This window comes from Zeugodacus cucurbitae, chromosome 6 (genome assembly GCF_028554725.1).
Source record: "Zeugodacus cucurbitae isolate PBARC_wt_2022May chromosome 6, idZeuCucr1.2, whole genome shotgun sequence".
Classification (NCBI taxonomy): Eukaryota; Metazoa; Arthropoda; class Insecta; order Diptera; family Tephritidae; genus Zeugodacus; species Zeugodacus cucurbitae.
In genome coordinates this window covers 28,478,877-28,495,933 of record NC_071671.1, presented here as the reverse complement: position 1 = coordinate 28,495,933, position 17,057 = coordinate 28,478,877, and the positions used below count along the sequence as shown (strand labels likewise).

At 40.8% G+C, this 17,057-nt stretch overlaps 1 non-coding gene across 1 annotated transcript; it reads right to left on the bottom strand.

The window, feature by feature from the left end:
• Window positions 1-6,811: 6,811 nt before the first annotated feature.
• Window positions 6,812-9,101, bottom strand: LOC114804901 (uncharacterized). The gene is made up of 3 exons (XR_008471923.1): window positions 8,596-9,101; window positions 7,367-8,461; window positions 6,812-7,309 (listed from the first exon to the last, which is right to left on the bottom strand). It is a non-coding gene; the product is annotated as an uncharacterized LOC114804901 (transcript).
• Between the last annotated feature and the right edge of the window lie 7,956 nt (window positions 9,102-17,057).

Here is a 17,057-nt window from a genome sequence, read left to right as displayed (position 1 = left end):
CGCTGCTGCCAGTTCTATCGAAAGTCTTCGAGAATGTTCTCATAAAGAGGCTAAAATCAATAATAGATCGAAAACACCTTATACCAGTACATCAGTTCGGCTTTCGTGACCACCATTCAACAATTGACCAGGTGCACCGAATCCTGAATTTCGTTGAAAATGCTATGGATAAAATGAACGTTTAGCGGCCTTCTTAGACGTGTCTCAGGCTTTTGATAGAGTTTGGCATTCGGGTCTACTGCTGAAATTGAAATGCATGTTACCCAAACAATATTGCGAAATAATTGCTTCCTGCCTAAAAGACAGATACTTTCGCATAAAGCAAGAGGATGCATACTCAAACTTGCAACCGATAAAAGCGGGTGTTCTCCAGGGAAGCGTGTTGGGGCCAATGCTTTACTTGCTTTTTACAAGTGATATCCCCACTGACTCAAGTTATGTGACAGCGACATTTGCGGATGACACAGCCCTAATAGCAGCAGGAGAGTCAACCTCAGTATCTACCCTTCGAGTGCAAACAGCAGTCAATGCAATTACTAAATGGGCTTCCAAGTGGCGCATTAAATTAAACGATTCCAAATCAATGCACGCAGACTTTACTTAAAATAAAACATTATACCATCCCATTTATAAAATGGTACTCCTATATTAAAGTGTAAGCTTGATTTAAAATTTGCTAAGTTTTACCATCTGGTCGGTAGGAGATCCACGCTTTCAATCGCAAACAAACTGTTTATATATAATCAAGTACTAAAGTCAACCTTCACCGTGATCTTGGTATGAATTCAGTATTAAACGAAATAACCAAACTTGCAAAGACTCACGAAATGAGGCTTATAAAGCAAGTAAATGAAGAGGCATCCAGACTCATCGGTACTGCTGAACGAGAAAACCGACTGAAACGTAAGAGGCCTTCAGACTTAGCAAGGCAACTGTAGCAGCAAATGAATTTCTCTAACATTTAGCTTTTAATTATTATTTTTAAGTTATTAGAATTGAATTGTTGCTGGTATTTAATCATTGTATACTAGGTACAATTGTAATAAAAAACAAGTAAGGAAGGGCTAAGTTCGGGTGTAACCGAACATTTTATACTCTCGCAATTTATTTATTTAACTTTATTTATATTATATAATACACAATTTGGCCCACATATTCGTCAAATATATTGTATAAAGTCCATTGAAAGTTGGAAACCATAATATTAGACTAGAAGCACCGATGTCCTCGTATTCGATATATGGGGCCTTAAAAACCTATGGTCCGATTTCGGCGATTTTTAGAATGGGGCTGCCACACTATTAACATAGTATTTGTGCAAAGTTCTGCACCGATAGCTTCACTAGTACTTACTTTATATATTGTAAAGTAAACGATTCAGATTGTCTTAAATTTTCTGGTATATAGGAAGTAGGCGTGGTTGTGAAGCGATTTGGCCTATTTTCACAACATATCATTGGGATGTAAGGAAACTATTACAAACCAAGTTTCATTGAAATCGGTCGAGTAGTTCCTGATATATGGTTTTTGACCCATAAGTGGGCGACGCCACGCCCATTTTCCATTTTGTAAAAAAATCTGAGTGCAGCTTTCATCCGCCATTTCTTATGTGAAATTTAGTGTTTCTGACGTTTTTCGTTAGTGAGTTAACCCACTTTTAGTAATTTTCAACCTAACTTTTGTATGGGAGGTGGGCGTGGTTATGATCCGATTTCTTTCATTTTTGGACTGTATTAGGAAGTGGCTAAAAAAAACGACTGCAGAAAGTTTGGTTTATATAGCTTTATTAGTTTGCGAGATATGTACAAAAAACTTAATAGGGGGCGGGGCCACGCCCACTTCCCCAAAAAATTTACATCCAAATATGCCCCTTCATAGAGCCATCCTCCATTCCAAATTTTATTTCCATAGCTTTATTTATGGCTTAGTTATGGCACTTAATGTGTTTTCGGTTTTCGCCATTTTGTGGGCGTGGCAGTGGTCCGATTTTGCTCATTTTCGAAGGCATTTCCTATGGTGCCAAGAAATAAGTGTTCCAAGTTTCATCAAGATATCTTAATTTTTACTCAAGTTACAGCTTGCACAGACGGACGGACGGACGACGGACAGACAGACATTCGGATTTGAACTCCACTCTTCACCCTGATCACATTGGTATATACAACAACAACCGTTATGTGAACAAAACTATAATACTCTCTTTAGCAACATTTGTTGCGAGAGTATAAAAAATTAAGTTCTCAGTATATACAGCACTTTGGTCTTCACCAAATTGGCTGCTATCTTACCACCGAGAATTCCTCACGAAAAGGTTTTCTACTGTATGTATTGTGCTGTCAACGCACAACAGCGACTACAACCCCAACGGCTATGTAGTAATTTGCGCAATGCACCGCCAACTTCGTGGAGATGCCAACATATACCAGAGACAGACATGTAGTTCATATGCTACAAAAACCATATGTGTGTCACCGGTGTTGTGAATTTTGTTTGAAAGCAAATGATTTACCGTACTACAATCTAGTGTTAGAAACTATTGAAATTATGTGGTGTTGTGAAATATACTACAATGGAATGTATTGAACGCACCGAAAGCTTTAAGCTCTTCTGCCCTAATCATATGTTTTCTGACATTTTGACATCTAGAAAATAAATTAAATTCAAAATAAACTGAAATCAAAACAAAAAATTTAAAAGGATAGGAAAATATGTTGAGTAGCAATAATTATAAAGGAAAATAATATTTTAAGATTGTTTACAGTTATAACTAAGTCAGGATCCATTTTCCTGCCTGTTATTCATAATTATATTTTGCTTGAAATGGAGGATGGAGTCATATGTAGAAGTTCACGTAAGTGAGGAAAGTTTCTGACTGCCATTCACTTGGGAGTGGCCAGGAACGATTCTTTTACATGTGGCTCAAGCAGCTCACGACTTCCGGTCTTAGACCAAGTATCCCCTGGGTAGCCAACAGACATCCGTCTGGAAGCGAGCTAAAGTGAGAAGGCGAATCCCGCTTATGCGGTTGTGCGTAGGGTTTGGGACCCACCACATAAAAACGAATAACCAATGAATAAGAAGCAATAGCCTCGGATGAGACACCCCTCTTTTGATGATGACCACAGCAAACGTATAAAGGATTATGATTTAAGGGCATGCACCTGGAATGTCCGGACCTTTAATTGGGAAGGTGCCTCTGCCTGGTTGATGTCCTCGTAAGAGTAAAGATTGACATCACCGCAATCCAAGAAAGCGATGGATGGGACAAGGACGCAAGAAGGTGGGTCCTTGTGACATCTACTACTAGAGGTGGAGAAATATCGATGTTCACGAGTATCGATGTTTTCGATGTTTTTAGCGAAAAAATCGATGAAACATCGACATTTTTAATAAAAGAAATTAGCAGTTATTTTAGTTTATTTGAACTTTATTTTGATTTGTGATGTTTAAAAATTAAAAGTCAAATTTTCAACAAAAAATATCCATTTTATTAATCACTTATTAAATAAAAAAGAAAACGAAAAACAAATTAAAATAAAATTGTTTATGATATTCATGTTCCACTTCTTTGGTATATTGTCCTATCCTTAGTTTGTAAATAAAAACTAAAAACAAAAACAAATTTAATATCAATGTTTCAATATATGCATGGTCCAAAGAAAATATTAGTTCTTTAGGATATTGTGCTATCACTACTATACTATTGCTTATTTTACTATCCTTACTTACTACCGCTTATGCGGTTGTGCGTAGGGTTTGGGTCCCACCACATAAAAACACCCCCCAATGAGGAGGATGGGACCATGTGTAGAAGTTCACGCAAGTGAGGAAAGTTTTTGATTGTCATTCACTTGGGAGTGGCCAGAAACGATTCTTCTCCACATGGTTCAAGCAGCTCACGACTTCCGGTTTTAGACCAAGTATCCTCTGGGTAGCCAACAGACATCCGTTTGAAGGCGAGCTAAAGTGAGAAGGCGAAGCCCGCTTATGCGGTTGTGCGTAGGGTTTGGGTCCCACCACATAAAAACACCCCCCAATGAAAAATCTACGAAAGCCTCGGATGAGACACCCCCCCTTTTGATGACGACCCCTGCAAACGTTTTAAGGATAATGATATAAGGGCATGCACCTGGAATGTCCGGACCCTTAATTGGGAAGGTGCCTCTGCCCAGCTGGTTGATGTCCTCATACGACTCAAGGCTGACATCACCGCCGTCCAAGAAGTGCGATGGACGGGACAAGGACGGAAGAAGGTGGGTCCTTGTGACATCTACTACAGCGGCCATATAAAGGAGCGCAAATTTGGTGTTGGATTTGTGGTGGGAGAGAGACTCCGGTGCAGAGTCCTGGCATTCACCCCGGTGGATGAACGTCTTGCCACAATCCGCATCAAGGCGAGGTTCTTCAACATATCGCTGATTTGCGCCCACGCCCCAACGGAAGAGAAGGACGATGTGACCAAAGATGCTTTCAATGAGCGCCTAGAACGCACCTATGAGCGCTGCCCCCGCCACGATGTAAAAGTCGTGCTTGGCGATTTTAACGCCAGGGTGGGTAAAGAAGGTGTCTTTGGCACAACAGTCGGAAAATTCAGCCTCCATGACGAAACATCGCCAAACGGCCTGAGGCTGATCGACTTCGCTGGGGCCCGAAATATGGTCGTCTGTAGTACCAGATTCCAGCATAAGAAAATACATCAAGCTACTTGGCTGTCTCCTGATCGAAACACGCGGAACCAAATCGATCACGGTGTGATAGACGGAAGACATGTCTCCTGTGTTTTAGACGTGCGTACTCTCCGAGGACCAAATATAGACTCGGACCATTATCTGGTCGCAGCGAAGATACGCACCCGCTTCTGTGCAGCAAAGAATGCCCGACAACAAACACAAGGAAGGTTCGACGTCGAAAAGCTGCAATCGCAACAGACAGCCACGAAATACTCTACTCGACTTGCACTCCTGTTCTCTGAGAGCACTCATCAGCATCTCGGTATAAGGGAACTGTGGAACGGCATCTCAAACTCACTGCGTACCGCTGCAGCCGAAATAATTGGTTTTCGGCAACGACAAAAAACAAGCTGGTACGATGAGGAGTTCCGTCTCGCAGCGGAGAGAAAACAGACTGCCTACCTCGCAACATTGCAAACGACCACAACACGTGCGGGAAGGGATAGATACCGAGAGCTGAAGAGGGAAGCGAGACGCATTTGCAGACAAAAAAAGAAAGAGGCCGAAATGCGTGAGTACGAAGAGCTTGAGAAGCTGGCAGACAGAGGGAATGCTCGAAAATTTTATGAAAAAATGAAGCGACTTAACGAAGGTTTCAAGACCGGAGCATCCTCATGTAGAGACCAAGGTGGTAATCTGGTAACCGATGTCCAGGGCATACTGGGATTATGGAGGGAACACTTCTCCGACCTGCTGAATGGCAGTGAGAGTACAACACCAGGAGATGGCGAACCCGATCCCCCAATCGATGACGATGGAACAGATGTTCCATTACCCGACCATGAAGAAATTCGAATAGCAATTACCCGCTTGAAGAACAACAAAGCAGCGGGGGCCGATAGATTACCGGCAGAACTATTCAAATACGGCGGCGAAGAACTGATAAGGTGCATGCATCAGCTTCTTTTTGCAGAATATGGTCGGAAGAAAGCATGCCTGACGATTGGAATCTCAGTGTGCTCTGCCCAAACCATAAAAAGGGAGGTCCCACAATCTGCGCCAATTACCGTGGGATCAGCCTCCTAAATATCGCATACAAGGTTCTATCGAGCGTACTGTGTGAAAGACTAAAGCCCACCGTCAACAAACTGATTGGACCTTATCAGTGTGGCTTTAGACCTGGAAAATCGACAACTGACCAGATATTCACCATGCGCCAAATCTTGGAGAAGACCCGTGAAAAGAGGATCGACACACACCACCTTTTTGTCGATTTTAAAGCTGCTTTCGACAGCACGAAAAGGAGTTGCCTTTACGCCGCGATGTCTGAATTTGGTATCCCCGCAAAACTAATACGGCTGTGTAAATTGACGTTGAGCAACACCAAAAGCTCCGTCATGATTGGGAAGGACCTCTCCGAGCCGTTCGATACCAAACGAGGTTTCAGACAAGGTGACTCACTATCGTGCGACTTCTTTAACCTGATGCTGGAAAAAATTATAAGAGCTGCAGAGCTAAACCGAGAAGGTATAATCTTCTACAAGAGTGTACAGCTCCTGGCGTACGCCGATGATATTGATATCATCGGAAGCAACAACCGCGCCGTTTGTTCTGCTTTTTCCCGCATGGATAAGGAGGCGAAGCGAATGGGTCTGGAGGTGAATGAGGACAAGACGAAATATCTCCTGTCATCAAACAAACAGTCGGCGCATTCGCGTCTTGGCTCCCACGTCACTGTTGGCAGTCATAACTTCGAGGTCGTAGATAATTTCGTATACCTGGGAACCAGCATCAACAATACGAACAATGTCAGCCTCGAAATCCAGCGCAGAATAACTCTTGCCAACAGGTGCTACTTTGGACTGAGTAGGCAATTGAACAGTAAAGTCCTCTCTCGACGAACCAAAATCAAGCTCTACAAGTCGCTTATCATTCCCGTCCTGCTCTACGGTGCAGAAGCTTGGACGATGTCAACATCAGATGAGACGACACTAGGAGTTTTCGAGAGGAAAATTTTGCGCAAGATTTATGGTCCTCAGAACATTGGCAACGGCGAATACCGCAGACGATGGAACGATGAGCTGTACGAGTTATACGACGACATTGACATAGTTCAGCGAATAAAAACACAGCGGCTACGCTGGCTAGGTCATGTTGTCCGAATGGACGAAAACACTCCAGCCCTGAAAGTGTTCGATGCAGTACTCGCCGGAGGAAGCCGAGGAAGGGGAAGGCCTCCACTCCGTTAGAGGGACCAGGTGGAGAGCGACCTGGTTACACTTGGGATCTCCAACTGGCGCCGAACTGCGAAGGAGAGAGAGAGATGGCGCACTATCGTCGATTCGGCTATAACCGGCTAAACGGTTGCAACGCCAATCACATACATACATACTTACTATCCCTACTTTACTATCCTTACTTACTATCCCAAACTCTACTATATATATTTACATATTATTTACATGTTTGTTTTTGTTTAAAAAGAGGAGCTTATCGACGACGGTCGATGATAGCCGCGTGCGACGCTCACTTATAAGTTGTCCAGCTTTACTGAAAACTCTTTCAGATTCGCACGAAGATGCGGGAACGCAGAAGTATTTTTTAGCTAACGTTTTAAACGCGTCGCCATCTGTAGTAATCTAAAATATAATTAATACAATAAATTGGAAAAAATATGTTATTGCATAATTTCTTACCTGCCAGTACGCAAGAGGGTCACATTTTTCCGGCTGGTTCTCCTTTTCAAAATGCTGTCTCATCAGGATAATGGCATCTACACAGGAAGAGTGCACCTTGTTTTGGCTTTTGAGTTGTTGAAATGAAAATCGGCTTGGTTCCTGTGTTGGTGATGTTGGCGGATGTAGTGGGTTTGCAGGTAGTAGTGTAAACAGTTCATGTTGCACAGCTTTTCCGCATTAAAGGGATTACAAAATCCGTGCTTCTTAAAGCGGGGATCTAGTATGGTAGCAATTCGTGGTATTGTGCGTGTTTCATAGCTTGCGAGCCTCTTGGTAAGACTAAACTTGATGGTCGTCAATATGTTTTTGCCTTTTTCTGTGTTGACTTTAATATTGTTTATTTTATGATTCAGTTCGCATATGACAGGGATAATTATGGACGCACGTCCTTTAGTGTTTCAGAAATATTAATAGCATTGTGATTGGTAGTGTCAAGAAGTTGCCTTGTTGCTAAAATTGCTGACTCCAACGTAAAACTATTTAAAACAAAATGGCACGTAACTGTAATGTAACCTTCGTTTGCTTTGGATGTCCACAAGTCAGTCGTTATGGCCACAAAATCAATATCGTTAAGTACAGACTGGAGTTTATTCATAAGAGACTCATATTGAGATGGAAGCACTACGTCGCGCAGGTGTGACCTACTAGGTAACCTGTAGCGGGGGTCCATTTCTTTCATGAGCTCTTTAAATCCGTCGTCCTCAACACAAGAAAAAGGTTGAACATCGACAGCAATCATGTTCATGACCTTACTGTCTAGGAGACGTTTTCGTTTCGAGTCATTTTCATAAAAGGAAACCGATTTTCCAACAAACTTTTCTAAGATGTTTGGTTTCTGTGCAGTTCCCCCAACTTTAAGCCGATCAGCATGAACGTGCTTTAAGTGGTCCATTAGATTTGTTGTGTTTCCACACATCTTTATTGGCTTACCACAGTAATTGCATATCCCATGCGTTTTTTCGCTGTTTCTTTTAAAATGATCCCAAGCTATAGAAACATCACGCCTCCTCTCCTTTTGATCATCATCAGGCTTTGGCTGTTCGCTTGCGGTTCCTATAAGAATTAAACTGTATCAACGTATTCAATGAAAAGCAAAAATGCATGCGAATGTGCATGTGCATGTGCTTTTCTGCAGAAATACATCTACAATGATTTTCTGAAGATAAATTCGGATATTTAGTACTTACTTTTCATAAACCTTTCCATGTTTAAGTACCACCACATTCACGTCAACACCACCAACAAGTATAACTAAAATAACAATATTCTGTTAATAATTTATAATGAGATTAAATGATATATGTACTTAGAATTCGACTGTTTTCCTCTATGCGCCTTAGAGATGGAAAAACATCGATTTTGCCCAGCTAAGCATCGATGTTGCCGATGTTTCGAAAACCTCGATGTCATCGATGTTCGCATCGATGTTTCTCCACCTCTATCTACTACAGTGGCCATATAAAGGAGCGCAAATTCGGTGTGGGATTCGTGGTGGGAGAGAGACTCCGTCGTCGAGTCCTGGCATTCACTCCGGTGGGTGAACGTCTAGCCACAATACGCATCAAAGCGAGGTTCTTCAAAATATCGCTGATTTGCGCCCACGCCCCGACGGAAGAGAACGACGAAGTGATCAATGATACCTTCTACGAGCGCCTAAAACGTACCTATGAGCGCTGCCCCCGCCACGATGTCAAAATCGTGCTTGGCGATTTCAACGTTAGGGTGGGTAAAGAAGGTGTCTTTGGCGCAAAAGTCGCAAAATTCAGCCTCCATGACGAAACATAGCCAAACGGTCTGAGGCTGATCGACTTCGCCGGGGCCCGAAATATAGTCGTCTGTAGTACTGGATTCCAGCATAAGAAAATCCATCAAGCTACTTGGCTGTCCCCTGATCGAATCACTCGCAACCAGATCGATCATGTTGTGATAGATGGACGACATGTCTACAAGAAGCGCACACGTCAACAAAAACAAGGAAGGTTCGACATCGAGAAGCTGCAATCACAACCGACAGCCGAACGATTTTCTACTCAACTTGCACTCCTGCTCTCTGAGAGCACTCATCAGCATCGCGGTATAAGGGAGTTGTGGGACGGCATATCAAACTCCTTACGTACAGCTGCAACCGAAACCATTGGCTTTCGGAAAAGTCAAAAAAACAGCTGGTATGGTGAGGATTGTCGTCTCGCAGTGGAGAGAAAACAGACTGCCTACCTCGCAATGTTGCGATCGACCGCATCACGAGCGTGTTGGGAAAGATATCGAGTGCTTAAGAGGGAAGCGAGACGCATTTGCAGACAAAAAAGAAAGAGGCCGAAATGCGTGATTATGAAGAGCTTGACAAGCTGTCCGACAGGGGTAATGCTCGAAAATTTTACGAAAATATCCGGCGACTAACTGAAGGTATCAAGACCGGAGCACACTCCTGTAGGACCCCCAGAGGTGATCTAGTTCTTGATGACCAGAGTATACTGTTTTTGTGGAGGGAACACTTTTCAAGCTGAATGGCAGTGAAAGTACAACACCAGGAGATGGCTAGCTCGATTCCCCAATTGAAGAAATTAGAATAGCAATTACCCGCTTGAAGAACAAAAAGGCGGCGGGGGCCGATGGATTACTGGCCGAGCTATTCAAATACGGCGGCGAAGAGCTGATAAGGTGCATGCATCAGCTTCTTTGCGGAATATGGTCGGTCGGAAGAAAGCATCCCCGATGATTGGAATCTCAGTGTACTCTGTCCAATCCACAAAAAGGGAGACCCCACAATCTGCGCCAACTATCGTGGGATAAGCCTCCTTAACATCGCTTATAAGGTTCTATCGAGCGTACTGTATGAAAGACTAAAGCCCACCGTCAACAAACTGATTGGACCTTATCAGTGTGGCTTTAGACCTGAAAAATCAACAACTGACCAGATATTCACCATGCGCCAAATCTTGGGGAAGACCCGTGAAAAGAGGATCGACACACACCATCAATTTGTCGACTTTAAAGCTGCTTTCGACAGCACGAAAAGGAGCTGCCTTTATTCCGCGATGACTGAATTTGGTATCCACGCAAAACTAATACGGCTGTGTAAGCTGACGTTGAGCAACACCAAAAGCTCCGTCAGGATCGGGAAGGACCTCTCCGAGCCGTTCGATACTAAACGAGGTTTCAGACAAGCTGACTCGCTATCGTGTGACTTCTTTAACCTGATGCTGGAAAAAATAGTTCGAGCCGCAGAGCTAAACAGAGAAGGTACAATATTTTATAAAAGTGTACAGCTACTGACGTACACCGATGATATCGATATCATTGGAAACAACACCCGCGTCGTTAGTTCTGCTTTTTCCCGCTTGGATAAGAAAGCGAAGCGAATGTGTCTGGTGGTGAACGAGGACAAGACGAAATATCTCCTGTCATCAAACAAACAGTCATCGCATTCGCGTCTTGGCTCCCACGTCACTGTTGTCAATCATAACGAAGTTATGAAGTTGTAGATAATTTCGTATACCTAGGAACCAGCATTAACACCGATAATAATGTCAGCCTTGAAATCCAACGCAGAATCACTCTTGCCAACAGGTGCTACTATGGACTGTGTAGGCAATTGAAAAGTGAAGTCCTCTCTCGACGAACAAAAACAAAGCTCTACAAGTCCCTCATCATTCCCGTCCTACTTTATGGGACAGAAGCGTGGATGGTGTCAACATCCGATGAGACGGCACTAGGAGTTTTCGCGAGAAAGGTTTTGCGGAAGATTTATGGTCCCTTAAACATTGGCAATGGCGAATACCGCAGAAGATGGAATGATGAGCTGTATGTGTTGTTCGACGACATAGACATAGTCCAGCGAATAAAAAGACAGCGGCTACGCTGGCTGGGTCATGTTGTTCGAATGAAAAAGCTCTTGGAGCTAAAATATACGCAAAAGGAAAGAACTGGAGATTTCACGAAGGAAATAAGCAAAAGGCTTGGAAACCAAGCCAAATTTATAGCGTTAATCCACGAAATATCACTGGAAATTCGGGACTTCGACGAGATCCCTACTGAAGATGATATTGTCAATACGATACACATCCAGATAAACGATTAGGGTGATTTTGATGGTTGGTTGGAAAGGATCCAGTTTAGCCTAAGATTTGCTTCAGTTCGTATATGATTTGTTGTTGTAGCGGTTATCTATCCCTGCCTGAAAAGAAAAGCATAAATCTAGTTGTCGTCGAAATCATCTAACGGGGGGCCCACTGAACGTGCTGTTTCGACAGGGTTGGACCAAAGGGAAAGGGGTGTTATATGAGTAGGGTTCGTTGGGCATGCAAAGAGGTGGTTAGTATCATGCTGGGACTCATTGCATGGTGGACATGTATTTTGTATGTCGGGGTTCAGTCTGGATAAGTAGGAGTTTAACCTGCTACAATATCCAGATCGAAGTTGCGCAAGGGTCACTCTGGTTTCACGTGGCAACTCGAGCTTTTCGTCTGCTATAGGTGGTGGTTTAGTTCCAAGGACGCCATTCACTAGAAGGGAGTCAATGAAGGTGTTGATAGCTCCACTGTGAATGGCGTTTAGAGCGTGTCTAAAACTGTTTGCGTCCACAGTCTGGTCGGTCTATGGATTGAGTTCGTCGACGTGTTGTAGGAATGATCTCTTGATGCACCTAGGGGGCGGTTCTGCTTCCAGCACGGCGCGGTTGCTGCTTCCAATGATATCGATATCATCGGCTTACGCATCCGTATTAGTTTTGCGGGGATACCAAATTTCTTTCGTGCTATCGAAGGCAACTTTAAAATCGATGAAAAGTTGTGGTGAATAATCGATTCTCTCGGGACTTCTCCAAGATTTGGCACATGGTGAATATCTGGTCCCTGGTGGATTTTCCAGGTTTAAAGCCACACTGATAAAGTCCAATTAGTTCGTTGACGGAAGGCTTTAGTCTTTCAAACAATAGGCTCGACAGGGTCTTATATGCGATATTCAGAAGAATTATTCCGCGGTAATTGGCGCAGATTGTGGGGTTTCCCTTTGATGGATATGAGATTCCAATCGTCGGGTTAGATGACCTTGGTGGCAACTAGATTTATGATTCCCGTTTCAACCGTTATAACATCAACCATTTGGGAATAATATGAAATTGCCGCATAATAGTGTTGATACCAACATTGACAGATTTACAGGTTATTCTATCCGCCAGGTTCTATAAATGTGAAAAATATCCGTCTGCTGATGTTTTCATATTCTTTGTTTAGATTGAATTGTTTTAATTAGAATTGAATTGATGCCGAGTTCTAACCAGCTTAAAAAGAACGAAGTGCATCCAATATATAATTTAAAATATTTGCTACACCATAGAATAACCGTGGAAGAACCACACAAAAGAAACGGTCCGGTACAATGCACCAACAGCCAAGAGTATGGGCATACCAAATCATATTGTACTCTACGCAGTGTTTGTATGGTATGTGGTGATTTACATCTCACTTCAAAATGTATCCTCAAAAAATGGGATTTAAACAAAAAATGCAGCAATCGTGGAGGAAGTCATACTGCCAATTACAGGGGTTGTCCTTTTTATAAAAATTTGAAATCGAAGTTGTCACAGGGAATTCAAGCACGACGTAACCAAATGTTACATATTCCCCGTAATGAAATCATAGATATCATATACCATATTCCTAAACCCGGTATACTTAAAAAAATTGGTGTACAAAGCAGCTATGCCAATGTTGTAAAAGGCAACACTGTGCAAATGCAACTACCACCAAATGGAGGTATTGAAACCATGATTATAAATCTTACGCAATGTATGACACAATTTATGTCTACTATGCAAAATATGATACAAGATTTTATAAAATCACAAAACCAAATGCTGCAAACTTTATTAACTAAAAAATGAGCGTACTTAATATCTGTATATGGAATGCTAATGGTATTAATCAACATAAATTGGAACTTATTAGATTTCTGTCTGAAAAAATATAGATGTAATGCTAATATCAGACACTCATCTGACAAAGAAAAACAACGTCAAAATACCGGGATTTAGACTGTATGTTACAAATCATCCGGATGGAAAAGCACACGGCGGAACGGCGGAACGGCGTTGTTGGTTAGAAATCGGTTAAACCACTATGCTCGGGAATCTTATGCTACATCCCAGTTACAAGCTACAACAATATCTTTAAAAAATCGGGATTGTAATTTAAATCTAACGGCTATATACTGCCCACCTCGTTTTAAAATTACAGATAGCGAATTTAAAGACTTTTTTGGAACGCTAGGTCATAGATTTCTAGAAGGTGGAGATTATAATGCAAAACACATGTACTGGGGTTCACGTCTTATTAATCCGAAAGGACGCCAGCTGTACTAAACCATTATGAACCACAATAACATTGATATAATATCTCCTGGCAAGCCCACCTACTGGTCCAGTGATCGCAACAAAATACCAGGTTTAATTGATTTCGCTGTAACCAAAAATATAGATAGATCGCTTGTGACAGCTGATACATGAACAGACTTATCTTCTGATCATTCACCTTTACTAAAAAAGTTGTGTGAACAATCCATATTCGTTAAGCCAAAAGTGGGTCTAACAGTTCACAAAACGAACTGGTTAAAATATAAAAGAATGTGAGTAGCCACATTAATTTTGATGTGAAAATAGATACAGAAAGAAATATTGATGAAGGTATAAGAGAATTTAATGACGTAATATCAAATGCAGCTGTCATAGCAACACCAAACGGAAACAATAAACCGATTTGCCGCAGAAAAATCACTAATAATGAAATAGAAAAGCTTGTAAATGAAAAAGGCGAGCTAGACGTGAATGGCAGTTAAATCGCTCCCATTCTACTCAGCTTCAACTAAAATCTGCTGTATGAAAACTAAAAACAGCGCTTAAACGTGAGGAAGAATACCACACTCGCAATTATATAAAGAAACTGTGTCCAAATTCAAACAAACGAAATTTTCTTTGGAAAGCCCAAAAGTCAATGAAGCCTCCAGACGACTCCAACTTGCCTATAAGAGACTTGGGTGGAAACTGGGCACGAAATGACGAGGATAAGGCAAATTGTTTTGCAAATCACCTAGAAAAGGTATTTCAATCTAATTGCCCAAAGAACAACTTTAAGTTGCCAATCATCTCCAATACCGCTAACGAGTCGCTTGGGTCTATTCAAACGTCATCTTCTGAAATTATTAAAATCATAAAAGAGCTGAATCCAAAAAAGTCGGCAGGACACAATAAATTTACTCCAAAAATGCTAACTGAGTTACCAAATATTGCTTTAACAGTGCTCTCCTTGCTCTGTAACGCTATTTTCAGTTTCGGGTACTATCCAATTTCATAGAAAAAGTCGCAGATCATCATGATAGACAAACCAGGGAAAGAGTTGAAACAGCCGTCTCATACAAACCAATCAGTCCTCTACCCTGTCTTTCTAAAATATTTGAAAAGGTGTATCAAAGGTATCTCCTTTCCTCCATGAAAATAATGTAATACCAACGCACCAATTCGGGTTACGTGCAAAACATGGCACTGTAGAACAAGTAAAGAGAATTACTAACGAAATCAGAAGGGCGTTCGAGTATAGAGAGTACTGTTCTGCTATATTTTTAGATGTGGCTCAGGCGTTCGATAAAGTGTGGCATGACGGGCTTTTATATAAGATTAAGAAAAGCTTACCTCTCGAAATGCATAAAACCTTGGAGTCTTAAAAATAAAAAGTTTATTGTCAAAGTAAGAGACTTTATATCTGAAGAACGACCAATAAGAGCTGGTGTACCCCAGGGCATTGTTTTAGGGCCAACTCTATACATAATATATACAGCAGACCTTGCAACAGCTAGTAATGTTTTGACATCAACTTTTGCGGATGACACAGATTTAGTGAGCCGAAACAAATGCCCAATTATAGCATCAATAGTATTAGCAGAGCATTTGATTTTCGAAGAATGTCGAAGAATGGCTAGCCAACTGGCGTATAAATGTAAATGAACAAAAACATGTTACATTTTCCTTAAGACCAAAAACGTGCCCGGCAGTTAGCATGAAGATAAGAGCAGCAAATTTAAATTGGCTTTTAAATAAAAATTCAAAACTTAGCCTAGACAACAAAGTTATATTATATAACGCGGTCATAAAGCCGATTTGGATGTACGGCATCCAACTGTGCGGTACGACCTGTGCAACCAATATCGATTCCAATCAAAAATGGCTAGAACAATCACACTGAAGAGCAACGTTTCACCAAAACAACTCAATCAATTGGTTGAGCTTGTCTAGTTTTAATTAGAATTAAGATTGTATAACTTATTGTTAGGCTTCAAAGAGCAGATTCAATAAATAAAGAAATATATGGGAAAAAAAATTGCGATTTAGTGTTCTTAGTGAATGTCGTATATGAATTTTTTCTTGAGCATACGATAAAACTAGGCACATTGTGTAGTAGAGTAAAAAGAGCAATGCAAAAATTTTAAGAGAATAAATCAAACGCTTACAAAAAGAAAATGTGTCTAATAACCTACCAACAACTGCATATAATTAATATGTTAATTAAAAATATTTTATATCTATGCATATATTTTATTATATAAAAAATATTGAATTCTTTATTCGTTTTATATACAAATTCTATGTCATATTGTTTTTCTGCGAAGAACTCTTTTGAACTACTGAACCGATTTTGGAAAAAGTGTAAGAACTGGGTGCTGTTAGATCCAATTTGTGAAATGAGCGATAACTTTTGTAAAAATCTAAAAATTTAAAAAAAATGTATTTGGAAATAGTATGTATTTCATTAAAAAAGTTTGCATTTTAGATAGGTAAAGTCGGACCTTACTATGCCCACAACATGGAATTACGGAATAATTTTAAAATTGCTGTAACTACGCCCTAATGCTATAACTAAGAATCAAAGTAGGGGAGTTCAAAACCTTTGGAATATTGGTGTGCCCCTTGCCCTTCTTTTAAGAAATTTTAAATGAAAATATTTCACTACAAAGGTACTGAACACATAGACGACGACAAGCGACGAGCGACATCTGTCAAATATTAAAATACACGCGTTCTTATGGGCACAGCTTTTTAGACAACAGCACGACTTCGGGACAGAAGTCTTCGCTGTCGCCAAATTAGAAATATTTCTAATTTTGCCGACGACAATTGCCGCTGTAGAGCTGGCACTAATATGTAAAATTATTCAAAGTTCTAACAATTATGACGTTATTTTGCCAGCAGAAGCGTAAAATAGCTTTGATATATCATTAGTAATAGCAATCGATTATTTAAAACAAATAAATCGACCTCTTTATAAATATTTTCTACAAAAAATTTCACTTTGAACAAAATAAGTAAATTTTATGAAAAGAAAATGTTCAAGACGCTGGCTTCAAAGCGGCATTTGTAGTCGACCGTCGCTACGTCGTGTCGTGTCGTCGTCTTTGTGTTCAGCACTATATGCGTGCATTTATAACTTCATTTAATTTCGTTAATGTAGATTAGTATGTAATCATTAAAAGCTATTTTAATAATTAAATATAAAACGAAAATGGTGGTATAAGAAAACACTACATTATTATGAATTATGATATATTCTCGGGGATCAGATTCACAACTTTTTGGCCATTTCATAACTTAATAATATCACGCAAT